The sequence below is a fragment of the Saccostrea echinata genome, unplaced genomic scaffold, assembly GCF_033153115.1.
Source record: "Saccostrea echinata isolate AGI-Se365-2 ecotype Australia unplaced genomic scaffold, CSIRO_AGI_Sech_v1 ptg000054l, whole genome shotgun sequence".
Taxonomy (NCBI): Eukaryota; Metazoa; Mollusca; class Bivalvia; order Ostreida; family Ostreidae; genus Saccostrea; species Saccostrea echinata.
The window spans coordinates 33,945,429-33,956,687 of NW_026889803.1; the positions used below are offsets into that span (position 1 = coordinate 33,945,429).

An 11,259-nucleotide genomic window follows, 5' to 3' on the forward strand; every position below is an offset into this window, starting at 1 on the left:
AAATCTCCCTCCCCAAAGGGTTTGGCTTTGAATTTGAAAAATAGTACATGTTTGGTCTTGCATTTAAATAATTCCCTTTCATCACAAAATATTCGTTCATGATCCAAGCATCAAAACTTGAATTTTTCTTTTAAACTATCTTATGTATAAATGTCGAATACTACAATTTTCAATATCGTAACATACCTGTATAATTGAATTTTTGTTTTTTGCTTTCCATGCGAGCTGGCCATTTTAAGACCCGTTCACATGCGCCCATTTACACACGGCGAGCAAATTTTACATCCATGCAAATTTCGCACCTGGGTGTATTTTTAGCGCATGTGAACGGGAGTTAAAGCAAGATTTGCACGAAGTGATCTTGAGTATTTTAACTCCTGGTGCAAAATCTACATCTAGTAAGACTAGGTGCAAATTAAACTTCTACATATGAGTGAATTTACTCCTGGTGTATTTTCATGCAGTCATGTGAACGCGTAGCAAAATTTACACAAGACTAGAAATATTGAAATTGTCTATAAAATATAACACCATTGATTTCATTAAAAAATACATCTTTTTTATATTAGAACTGTGACCTTCTGTTGTATTATTAAGTCTAATTATTATTTCAAGTAGCACTTAAACAAGAAATGACAAGGTTCTTCTTAGTACATGAGAGGACATTGAGTTGAAGAATAACTAAAAAGCCCAAACAAGTACTTACAAAATACTTGGAAAGTGCCAACTTGATGCTGATTTACCTACAGTCTGAAGCGCATGTGAACGTTTCGTAAATATTACATTTACACACAAAGTGTAAAATTTGTATACATGTAAAATTTATACCCGTAAGTAAGTGGGCGCATGTGAACGTGGCCTTACGCAATCTGTGGCCTTTCGATATTAAAAAAAAAGTCTGAGGGGTGAAAATAGTCATTAGTAATGGAGCTGGATCTTTTTAGAGTTGTCGTTCGTTTTGTTTGCTTCACGTGAGTGACTGACGGAAAGCTTTACTCAAGATGACGATGTTGTCTTATATATATATATATATATATATATATATATATATATATATATATATATAACAGGCCCGTAGGAAGCAATTTCAGTTTGGGGGGGGGGCACAGCCAAACATTTTTCAATTGACAGTTGAAGAGGCACTACCAAAAATTTTCTGACAAGCAAAAAAAAAAAAAAAAAAAAAAAAAAAAAAAAAAAAAAAAAAAAAGGTCATCAGGCGGTTTTATTGAGGGGGCACATGCTTATAGTATCTATGTTTACTATAGTAATCTATATATCGGCAAAATTATTGGGGGGCACGGCCCCCCCGTGCCCCCCCCCCCCGGTTCCTACGGCCATGTATATATATATACATTCACTTTAAACACATAAATCCACAAAAGAAGTTCATCTTAACGCTGAAATAAAATATTTTAAAAGATACATTTAATGTCATTCATCTGTGCACGTGGCTTGTACAGGCAGGGATTCACACCGTTTTTTTCCCTTCAAATATTTGATTTATTTAGATCGAGTGTTTAATTCCAAAACACGATTTTTTTTTCACTTTCAATACAGAAATGCCATTAAGATCTGAAGCGAAGAAAACGTTTTGACAATCTCACATGACTGGTATTAAATGGGATTGTAATTTAACACAAAATACGTCATAATCCTATCAAAGACGGAGATATCATACGTCATGTTTATATTTAATGTGAGTAAATGTAAATTAAGCCATTTGTTAATATCAGGCCCTGCGGGGAAAAGTTACACCCTCTAAATGTGTTTGCATCTTATTTCAATCATAACAACAACCTAAAGCTATGCGAAAAATGACAATAATAAAATAAATGGATCTACCTAAGCTAGTCAATTCAGAAATACCGACTGCGGTCATGAGTATATGGATGAATAAGTTAATTCCGTAATCATCATTAGTAGTATTTCTATACAAAGCTGTTACTTCGGAGACGTTTGTACGATGCTTGCTTTATGTATATCTCTTTTATGGGCGGTAACAATAGACAACGCACAAAAATTTAGAATCAAGAAAAAATTAACAGTTAAACTCTGTTAATAATTACTTTCCGACTTCTCCGTTATTTTTTTCAAAGGTGAATCAATTAGTACAGTTATTAGTAGGAATTTCAGTATTGTTCTTCTGTATATACAATTAGATTATAATCTGAAGGTGAGATCGAAACGTATGATTGATTGATTATATGTCGTTTAACGTCCCATACGAGAATTTTTCACTCATAAAGAGACATCACTCTATGCGGGTGAAGGGCTTCAAATTTAGACCTACGTGTATACTCGGCACTGAGGGTTCTTTATCGCATCAACGCAACCAAGACACGCGGGACCTCGTTTTTTAAAGACCCGTGACTTTGACGCTTAGCGAAGGAACAGTCACTAGATTTGACGTGGCGGCGAATGGGAATCGAACCCGGGCCTCCCGATCACGAAACGATCGTCCTACCACTAGGCTACCGTGGCCGGTTACGAAACGTACGTAAACGAATTCTCCCATTATAAATAAAATTTTAAGATAAGCACATTATTTATTTTGTGTACCGAGGTTTTTACACCGAGAATTTCTATAACAATATACAACTGATTTTTTTTGTACATTACCTTTTTATGAAGTTAAATTGCAATCTCTACGTGTAAAATTTAATTTAATAATAATAAAAAAAAAAAACAGAATTGATTTACAAAATATACCATGATTGGAAGGCATTCATTCTGAAGACTGAAACACTGTAAAGTTCTGTGTGTTTCATTTTTCTAAAAATCCTAATATTAAATTGACTCTATGATACGTCGAAAATATATATTTATTTCATGCTCAAGTCTATTTTTATATGAAAAAAACTGTGTTATTGTGATTTAAATGTCCAAACAAATATCTAAACATGCTTGAATACTTTAAATTCAAATTTTTTATTGAATTGACAGTAATTTCAGTGAAGTACTTTCAAATTGCAAACGTCCAAAATTATTTCAAAACATCATTGCTCCGGTGAAGATCTATCTCATGTATCACTTCACCTCTATATCACCCACCCACGTCAGCCATAACGTTTCCTTTTAAAAATGGAAATACCAACAAGAGTTTTACTCTTCCTCTTCAAACTTTACATTTATTTAAGTTTTAAAAACCCGATAACAAGGAATAAATATATATGTTTAAAAATTACCTCCAATTCCACGTGTTTATTCTTAAAATGTAACAGCATTTAAATTTCTACTCCTCAATTCCAGCAATATTTTTCTGGTTCTTCGTTCCAGCAGCTTTCGGTAATCTTTCATGCCATTCATATCTGTCCTGCGACCAAATATCAACACAGTGACTGATAAAAATGGCAGGATGATCTACCATTTCTGGGACCATTGGCTGGAATTATTTTCCTAATTGAACAAACACTTTTTTATCCCTAGGATGTGTATTGATAGACGAAAAATAGAATCTATAGTTCAATAGCGAACAAGCAAGCTTTAAAATCCACCCACTTTATAATGCATGATGCACGTGGGTTGTTTCGGGAAGTATATATAGTGATCGTGTCCGCACGGAAAAAAGACGATGATAATAGACTCTGAAAATAAATATATCGTGCCAATGCAAAAGAATGAAATGTAGAGGTAAATTCCCCTAAAATGTTTGATATCCAATAGAAATAAAAAATGCTGCAAAACTGAACTCCTCTACTATCTGTCACCCGGCCTACATGTACATGTACATCTCGGGTACTCCTTACATATGTGAGCTTAACTAGGTATTTTTGGCGTCTGAAAACAAACAATAACAATACAAATAGCTGATAAAACATCACGTCATGCCTCCCCACTACAATATTAACACCCTGACCGCTAAAACGAGGCTATACGACACAAATCAGAGACATCAACATTACACCTTTGAAGACTCTTAATTTCATACATATATGATGATGTGAAGAATTTTGTAAAACACGTGACTGATCAAGGATAAAAACTACACAAGCAATAGTCCTATTAATTTGTTCATGTTGATAGAAGCGAGACAGTAAAACCCATCTGACAGTCTCTGCTGCTTAAAACAAGGCAGCGACTGACGGATAGGGCAAACCGTCCCGAAATGAATGTGGGAGGACACGCCTAGGTACATTTCAGAAGCAATTCTTGGGAACAAAGAAATAATCATTTAAGTACACTGACTTCTTTTATTGATGAAAGTCTGGAAAAAGTAAAAATAAGCATTGCAGTGACTTGAAAATGCTTTGTGTATCCCATACTTATCATGACTACTCACTTGTTTCAGACCCCATTAATTTAGTTTACGAAAAGAAAGCAATACTATTTTGGTATATTTGAAGCACGTTATGATTATTTTCAAGACATATCGAGGAATACTTGAAATATATAGAAAACACCGTATAACACTCTTGATACCAATAAAAAGTCATAGAGTTATTTAAAAAAAGAAGATAACACTTATAAAGAAAAAAAAGATTGAGCCAAAAATTTCCGTAATTTTAATATAATCGTATGTTTCATATGAATCAAATATCAGTCACGAAATTTAAATACGGAAACAGAACGTTAGAGGAAATTTTGTAGGGACCATGAAAGGACGTGCCTCAATCTTTAACAAAAGAGGAGCATTAATAAAAGAAGATCTTCTCATAAATAATTACATCGGCACTTTCATACATTTACCTGAAAGGAAGAGTGATGAAAAGTTGAAGCTGGGGCATCTAGACTATGAAGTGCAAAGGCTACTTGGTTTTCGTTAGCAAAGATCACATGCAAGCACTTACTGAATGAAAAATCCCACAAGATATTTTGGTGCACCTTGTAACTTTAAGCGGTGAGTAGTTTTCATGTGACTAAAGCCAGGAAATACAACAGCGCATATAATAATAATAAAAAAAGCGTAGGATGAAATCTTTAAAAAATAATTATAAAATATTGCGCAAAAGGAAAGAAATAAGTATATACTTCTGTTTTCTTTCTCTGTTTTACGAAAAGGGTGAGACTCGTGTCCCATCGTGTTATAGTTTAACAGGGATTTTTAGTTTTACTAAGGATTGTCCAGAGATTGGTCACATTTGCGCAGTTTACTTCTGTAAAATGGTAATGCTGTATATAGTAAAGATTTTTTTAACAAAATCAAACGCTTGAATGACATTAAAAATAATTAATATTTGACAATAATATGATCACATAACACAGACTTAACAGCTTAAATGTCACTACTAAAACATTTTCTCCCCCTTTGCACATGAAAAGAATCATTAATAACTTACATTTTGATTGAAAAAGAAAATCCATTATAAATCGACTACATGATAGCAGACGTATTCTACATATCTATTTTATACATTGTCCATACATACTTAACGTATTGAAATTGAACCACCCACGATGTTTAATTTACAAAAGATCTACATAGAGCCACGCAAACAAATCAAATTCATTTCAACGCCTTACATTCCATAGTGTCTATCTGGGTTCAATATTTTACTTACCTTAACTTACCTTTCTGAAAGCTTTCACATGATCACACAATGACGAAAGTTGCGACATGTTTGTGCACACATGGGATAGGAACGCCAACCATGTTAACAATGTTGATCTACAGGTGTGACCAAAGTTTAAAGTTGAGGTGGAGTTACTCCTTTGTGTTTTACAAATAAAGTTCTTTTACGCGTCATTTATTGGAATCATTTGGTTTTATCACAAAATCCACAGTATAGTCTAACATATGAAAAATGGAAGAAAAAAAGATCGAAGTTCGGTTAACAAATGCAAGCTATATTGCGTATATTTAACATATCTTAATTTTGTCCTATTTATTTAAAATGGAAAGAAAAAATCTTTTTTTTTTTGCATGGTATCTAAACATTTTATATTAAACGACAATCAATTCATAAACAGTTTACCACAGAAAAAGGATATCTCCTCTACTGAATAAGATATTTTCTATTTAAACATCAGTAATTAAATATTTTTACATCCGTAACCCTTGAAGTAAATACAACAAAAACAAAACAAAAAACTTTAAGCAGAAATGAAAACTGAAATACACATTCTTATTACTTTGGCTAGTTAATTTATTAATCTAGTTCAGAAATTGACTCAACATAAACAATACGCATTTTGCTCGAACTTTGTCATTGTATGACTAAACCTGACAATAACCTCTAACAATAAATCATTAAGTCGATAGAGCTGTGACTGTATCTGCAGAGTCATACAAGGTTGAACTATTCCTGACTTGGCTACATAGGGTGTTAACTTTCGCACACCGCTGTAAAACGTAAATATAGTAAAGACATGAATGGAGCTTAACTCATTCATATTTCTTATCGTCATGACGAGCTCTACGCCCACACATCGTACGTTTTAAGATATTTATCGTGAAAGAGGGGTGAATGTTCACGAACACTGGGAGATGACCAGTTTAAAAAGGGATACTTTCATTTCTCAATTAAGATAGTGTAATTGTAGGTTTTCCCCCAACAAATTACTGAGTATTGATAATCGATCGAGATATCTTTATAAGTCTGTAGATTTTTTCCCCTTTTTCCATGTCGTACAGTGTGAAATGAATTAACTATAACATAACGCCGTGCTATAAGACATGAACCCTACAGGAACGGTTCACGGGGGTCATGGAAACCACAACTACCTACAAATACTGCATTCACAACATAGGAATCTTAACGAGCTAGCTTTGATCATATTTGATATACATAGAGTGTATACAGAAAAATGTTGTGCCCGAGTAATTACACTTGGTACAGCTTGCATGAGAACTTTTAATAAATTAATAGTGTGTACTGTAGTAATTTACACGAAGTATATATGGACCAATCAAAAGCCACATGGCAGCAACTTCCTTTTTCTGGTACAATCTGTCTACTTAAAATCGTTTCCTAATGACTTCCGGAGTGCAAATATGGAGACAGAAGGGGGGTTTCAAAGCTTGACCAATCCTTCTTCTTTCAATCACATCATATGGGTCATTATCTATCGTGAAGACCTTTTGCTACTATGAAGTTATAGCTACGTAATATTAGTTTACATTCTATATATAGAAAATATATACCAATTTAGAATCTTGTTATGTACCTTAACAGAGAAACCCTTGGCCTAAGGTTTGAAAGTGAATACATGAATAAACATAACATATTCTCTTATCAAAACAAAGGGTTTAATCTGTTCAGCTTGTTGAAATACTGATTAGTGTATTGCATTTTGAATGTTTTCAGCAATAACACAAGGTGACGGCTATATCCGTCGTGCCCTTTTCAAACCTGTTAGCACGACACGTGCAATAACATAATTCACTGATGGCGCCCATTACAAAGCTACCAACAGGCCCCCTTCAATGTCTAAAAGCAGCGAATCTAGCCCCATTCAGCAAAAATCTCCCTTGATTGTGCCCGAAAATGTTTAATTTTCTGTTGTCACTTTAATTATCCTTTTACACAATGCCCTCACGAGATGAGCACATAAATACACGGTGACCCCGACTAGGGTCATATGCCCCGACAAGCAGGAGCACCGAACAGGCAGTCAGTTATCGCGTTGAATGTCAGACTACCTCTTTTTGACAAAGACCATTCTTGATATCAGCCCACCCCTGAATCAAAAGATATAAAAATCACAAGCTATCTGACATTTTGCTTCACACCAATTAAGCGATGTCTGGAGATGCACGTGTTTGTCTCGATGGTAGAGCAACCCCTACACCTTGATGCATAATTATATTAATTATTACAGAAAATTATTTCTTAGGAATCAACCAGTTGTTTATATGTCTGATTTCATCATTGAAATAGTTTATTAAATAGAATTTGCGTACCTAGTTAACTGGTATGCCTTTTCAGATCATTAATAAAATATTTACATGTCTGATTAACACAAATTCAGTTTAGATCAAAATATCATACTATCGTTCAATAGTTTGATAGGGTAGCTAAAATCAGGGCACCTGACAAACTTTCAACCCACTCTGTGGTTTAGGATTACCTGTACAAAGAATGAGTATTCCGAACAAACAAGTAGGAGTGTATTGGTCAAATGTGACAAGCCGATAGACAGGCCAAAACATCTGTCACAAGGAATGACAAGAATTTGCGCGGGCTTCTTCGTACTTGTGACAACAAAATCTAATATGAAAATTAATTAATAGTAGAAGTTTTTGTATAAGATGCTGTATCTGAATTATAAATTGAATGTAATGTTATTAATAATAAAGTCTGTTTATCACAGCTGTTATACTCATAAAAAAATGTTCCATTATCCGGCCCCACACCTACCTACACCTAGAGCAATTGCTTCAAAATCGATCCCATCCTTTTTTGTTATAAAATAGTTACCAGTTCGTTCCAAGAACCCCATCGACCTACTTGTCTGGCAGTAAAATGGGGCGATGACCCTCATAGTCATATCCAGTCTCCCATGGTGAGAGGAGGTTACGAGGGGAATTCCCGATTCGGTTCACTGATATGAATGCGTAGCTTTGTTCTCGTTTCTGTCTAAGGAGTTTCCAATTTTTGCGGTCAGTGACTTTTTTTACTCTAAATGTCCGTGAAGGATGATGGCATTGGTCTCTCACAGAAAATAATCACAAATATCTTCTTTTTTGACACGCGCTTCTTTACCGTTTATTCAATATGCGTGTATAATTCATTATCCATTGATCAGACAAAAGAACTAAAAAACCTAGTTTTTTAAATTCTTTTCCCAACCATTAATTTTAGCTCATGTTTTAGATGGTTTCAATGACCCGTTTGCATGTCGTTGACTTTAGAAGTGACCACCGCCAATCAGATGATTTGTCTGCACTGAAACATCCAGCTTTCATACACAAGACGTGCTTGATCATAAAGCTATAATTAATCCTCTGCTCGGTTTGTTGGTCCATAAACTACCTACATCAAGCTATACGGATCGATCGCCATGTGTCCCGATTGACTTCAAATGTTGTGCATATATATATTCAAAACAAAGAAGCTATAAAAAGATTACCTACTAGCTTACCTAATCGTTTAATAAAAACTGCGTAGTTTTTCTAACGAAAGGTTATTTTTGGCAAGACTTCCCTTCTTTTACATCATCCTTATAAATAGGAGATATAATTTTCAATAAAAGATACAGAATTCCTGAACTTAAACATCATACTACTCTGATTAACATTATTTTCTGGATTAAAATGAAAGGAAACACTTTTATCTCTATTCAAACACGTTTAATTATATTAACATGACTTTAAAATCTACTTCATTTTTATTACATGGTTCAATGAATCATCGTAAATGAGTACACAGGTAACCATAAATAAAAGAATATTTAATGTATAATCGTGGTTAAAATTTAAAAAAAATGATTAATTTCACATGGATATTTTTTTTTTTCAAAATGGTAACTGGAGTTATAAAAATGAATATGAAGTATTTTATATTCTCTATAGTAGAGAAAAAGAATATTCGTAAGTTTAATTAAAAAATTTTGATATTATTTCTTATTTTGATAATAGTATTATATTAAAGGAATTCCATAGGTATAAGACGCCTTATTAATATAATCGACCCTTACCTTTCTAACTGGAGTCCCGTCTGCTCTCGCTCCTCACGTGGCCTTTTCGTCGTCTGCTGGTTTCATCGATCCCGGATATGCTCCAGTGATGACTAGGCATGCGTCGCACTCAGTCACCTTTCATTCAAAAAAATTCTTCCAATGAAGTCTTTAGTTCCTGTGCACTTTAAAGAGCAAAACAACTCATTTGGAAGAAATTGTTTTTGCAGATTAATTTTAATTGATAAAAAATCAGCTCTTATTTTCAACTGACTGATTGAAAGAATGATTCTATTTAACATAGAGTGTCTCGATTAGTATATATAAGTACGCACACCCACTAATGTAATAAAACACAAAATTGTTATCCCGCGCTTAAATTCTTCTCCAATCGCATATATACATACGAAGTTATTGGTAATAGACGATAGTACGACCAATAACATTGGAACGTGAGGAGGATGTCTTTGGAACTCGTTACAAACTGACAAAGACCTCTTTATGTAATGTGTTATTTGTTTAATCATTTTACGTTCTTGGGAACACAAGGAAAGGTCCCCCTTTTACACGTGATCGGTCTACAATTAACGAAGTGGTAACAGCTTAGGGCATTTCGTCATAAAATTTAAGTATGTCATTTTGATTTGCGTATTTAGACCTATACTCAATGTAATGCGTCTGAATCTCTATCCTTACTTAAATTGTGTTTCTAAGCTACGTAAAATCTGATTTAAAATTTCTAGTTTTTTTTTCATGTTAGCTACTGTCACCTATTACAGTAATTGCAATTTCCTCTGCATATTTTCCTTGTTTTGAAATGTAATCTTCCTTGTTTGAGAAGTATGATAATTACAGTTATACGTTTGTGTATTAAAAAAGAAAATTTCCTGAGATTTTAAAGTATGTTTATTTCCTTTAACTAAATCTTTACCTTGAAAAACAAATTCGTCCTCTTCTCTCGCAGAACAATATTATTTGTTTAAATGTTCAAATCCAACTTTATAAATACACACGTATATGTACGTCCCCAAAATAATAAAATCAAGCAACATGCAAGCAGACGTTAATTTTTACTTTCTTCTCCCTAATGAACACGCAAATGAAACAGAATTTGAAAAACGGATGCAACTCATGCCTCTTCCGTTTAAAGTAGATGCTTGCGTCACCCATGACGTATTTTACTTGATAAGAGCTAGTCTTTCCAGGACCATGTGTTCGCCTAAGTAAGGATGTTCCTTATACATCCGTTCCAGTTTGTTACAGTGTTCAGTCCCACAGTGGTCAATTGAGTGAAAAACGTACACATTAAAATTCATTCATAATTTTTTTCATTATTGTTCTCCCTAATAACGAATTTAATACCGGAAGGACGAGCACATGACATCTGAATATCAGGGTGCAATGAACGTACATGTATATCCTTTGAATTGGATTAATCATTAAGCAAGTGTTTGTTATTGTACTTCAAGTATTGTTTCGTTTTGGCACACTTGATGATTCACTTTTTCAATATAAAGTAGGGGTATCAAAAAGGGGCAGTGTATCATGTTGTAAATTTTGAATGAACTAGGGGGAGGTAAATGCAATACTGTAAATTTTGCATTCACCAATATATCATGTTGTAGCGTGTCATGTTGTAAATTTTGAATTTACTAGAGGGAGGTAAATGCAATTGTAAATACCCCCCCCCCCCCAGTAAAT

At 33.8% G+C, this 11,259-nt stretch overlaps 1 long non-coding RNA gene across 3 annotated transcripts; it reads right to left on the reverse strand.

The window, feature by feature from the left end:
- Positions 1 to 8,338: 8,338 nt before the first annotated feature.
- LOC133171636 (uncharacterized) lies at positions 8,339 to 10,527 on the reverse strand. Of its 3 annotated transcripts, XR_009718830.1 has the most exons (4): positions 10,490 to 10,527; positions 9,580 to 9,743; positions 9,013 to 9,102; positions 8,339 to 8,594 (listed from the first exon to the last, which is right to left on the reverse strand). It is a non-coding gene; the product is annotated as an uncharacterized LOC133171636 (long non-coding RNA). The 3 variants fall into 3 exon arrangements; XR_009718828.1 differs by lacking the exon at positions 9,013 to 9,102 and having other exon boundaries at positions 8,339 to 8,592; positions 9,574 to 9,743; XR_009718829.1 differs by lacking the exon at positions 8,339 to 8,594 and having other exon boundaries at positions 8,720 to 9,102.
- Between the last annotated feature and the right edge of the window lie 732 nt (positions 10,528 to 11,259).